We start from the raw sequence: 2,790 nt of genomic DNA, 5'->3' as shown, positions 1-2,790 counted from the left end.
ATGGACACTTCCTCTGTTTCCAAATCTTTGCTACCTCCCCCCCCCCCACATACACCTGCTACAAATATTTTTTTGTACATCCTTAGTTAGAGATTGTTTTGCTTACAACTACTCCCTCTCTTAAACTATGTTATTCTTACCTACATTCCTCTTATTCTTTGGGAATATCATATTTCAAACTCTCCAATCCTTTATAGTCGTGGCTGCCCAATCATGGGTATATTCTTACTGTGCCTCTTTTGTACTTGAATTCTTTTTTTCTGGCTGCTTGCAATGTTTTTGCTTTGACCTGGAAGCTCTGAATTTGGTCACAATGTTCTTTATTATTATTTATTTTTTTAACATTTACTTTATGTAGTATTTTTCTCCTCCCCCCATTACATTTCAAGAAGATTTTTAGCATTCTTTTTTTTTCTGGAGGGGGGGAAGGCAGGGCAAATGGGGCTAAGTGACTTGTCCTAGGTCACACAGCCAGCAAGTGTTAAGTGTCTGAAGTTGGATTTGAACTCGGTCCTCCTGACTCCAGGGCCAGTGCTCTACTCACTGCGCAACCTAGCCACCCCAGCATTCATTTTTACAAGATTTTGACTTCCAAATTTTTCTCCCCTCTTATGAAAGTAAGTGAAAAAAATATGCTTGGATCTGCATTCAGAGCCCATCAGTTCTTCATCTGTGGATGGGCAGCATTTTCCTTCCTGAGTCCTTTGTACTTGTCTCGGATCATTGTGTTGCTGAGAAAAGCTGTGTCATTCATGGTTGGCCATCCTGTGAGGTTGCTGATACTTGTATAGTGTTCTCCTGGTTCTCCTCATTTCACTTTGCATCCATTTGTATAAGTCTTTCCAGGTTTTTATGAAACGTGCCTGTTCATCATTACTTATTGCACAATAGTATCCCATTACATTCTTTCTTCCCCTTTGTTCACATAGGTTATCACACCCTCACCTGCTGGTGTTCTACCCAAAGGGAAAAGAGGTTGAGAGAAATGAATTAGGAAACCCATGGTTCTGGGCCAACTTATGACTGTCCTGCAAGCCTGCATGGTAAGTACTTAATTAAAAAACCTACAGACTAACTGTAAACAGTCTGTGTCACTTGCCACTTGCTGACTTTCCCAGCTTCTCTGTTCTTCACATGGCCAAAGTCACATCTCTAACAGTCTCAGGCCTATGAAGCCGTTGTAAACCTGGGATATATCTTAAAATCTTCCCAAAGCAATTTCCTCCTCTAACTGTGGTTATGACATTCTCTTAGTGAAAAGCAGTTCTTTTTAATCCTGGAACCTGCAAGACTATGCAGATTTCTTGTTGTCCTAAGAGGTCCCATGACATCACCTGGGTGATGTCTGATAATGCAGGTAAATTGGATTTAAGTTGCTTCCCTATGGGAATCCTTCAGCTTTGAAGGGATTTTCCCTCTTAAGCTACAGAAGAAAATAAAGGGCAACCCAGTCAAGCCTCAGGGGGAGAGGGTGGAGTTTCTGCTCTCTTAATTGTAGATGGTGCTAGGAAGCCAATCTACCTCTTCCCAAACAGCTTTTATTCCTAGAGTATAGGATGCTCCCTTGTCCAATCAAATGCCAGCATCAGGTATGTTTCAATCAGGTCAGATCCGATCATCCAGGCAGACAGAGCCTGCCTGTCCCTCAGCAGCTAGTATCCCTTCAGTATCGGCATCTGCAAACTTACTCAGATTTGCTTCTTATAGTGTTTGAGGGGATATTCCCTCCTGAGCTATAGAGAGAAGGGGAAAAAAGAACAGGAGAAGGAGGAGCAGAATTTCCCCTCTCTTAACTGTAGGTGGTGCTAGAAGCAAAGCTTCCTTTTCCCAACCAGCTCTCATCCTAGAGGACAGGATGTTGCCTTCTTCAGTCAACTATCAGCACTCAATTTTGCTTCAATCATGACAAAAATTCTTCATCAAAGCAAGAACTTGACAATCTCTAAGCATTTGGTTTTAGCTAATACTCTTTCAGTGAAAGGCAGTTCCCTGCAATCCTGGAATATGCAAAGCTATTCAGCATTGAGTCCTCTAGGCTTTGAGGGGAATTTCTCCTCTTGAGAGAGTGAGGGGAATTTTCCCTTTTAAGTTAGAGAGGGAAATACAGTAAATGACAACACGGTCAAGCCTCTGGGGGTGGGTGGTCCCCACTTTTTATTGCTAGAAAGCAACGAAACCAGCTCATCCTAGAGCATAGGATGCTGCCTTCTCCAATCAAATAGCATCAAAGTTTTGCTCAGATCAGGTCAGATCTCTTCCTCAAATAAAGAATCAGCCATCCTTATGTAGTTGGTTTTAACTAGCATTCTTTCAGTGAAAAGCATTCCCGTCAAACGTGGAATCTGCAAAATGAGTTTCCCCTCTTGAGGAAAATAAAGGGGAATATTGTCAACCCTGCGGAGGGCGGCTGCCCATTTTTAATGTAGATGGTGCTGGAGAGCAAGGTTTCCTTTTCCCAACCAGAGCATAAGATGTTGCTTTTTCCAATCCACTTGCAATATCAATGTTTTACTCTAATTAGGTCAGATCCCTTCATAAAGTAAAGAGCCTGCCTGCCTCAAAGTAGGTAGTATCAGCGGATGTTCTTTTAATGAAAACAATTCCCTAACAGTCCTGGAATCTGCAAAACCATTCAGATTTACTTACCTTTAGCAAGCAGTTTTGAAGGCATTTCTCTTCTGGAACTATAGAGGGAAAGAAAGGACAGCACAGTCAAGCCTTGAGGGTGGCAATATAGAGGAAAGGAGGAGGAAATTTCCCCTTTCCTAACTGCACATGGGAAGGCATCCT

This window comes from Petaurus breviceps, unplaced genomic scaffold, assembly GCF_028583685.1.
Source record: "Petaurus breviceps papuanus isolate PSGF00001 unplaced genomic scaffold, PetGlider_PUasm1.0 128, whole genome shotgun sequence".
Lineage (NCBI taxonomy): Eukaryota > Metazoa > Chordata > Mammalia > Diprotodontia > Petauridae > Petaurus > Petaurus breviceps.
The sequence above is the reverse complement of the archived record's forward strand: the minus strand, read 5'-3'. Positions refer to the sequence as shown.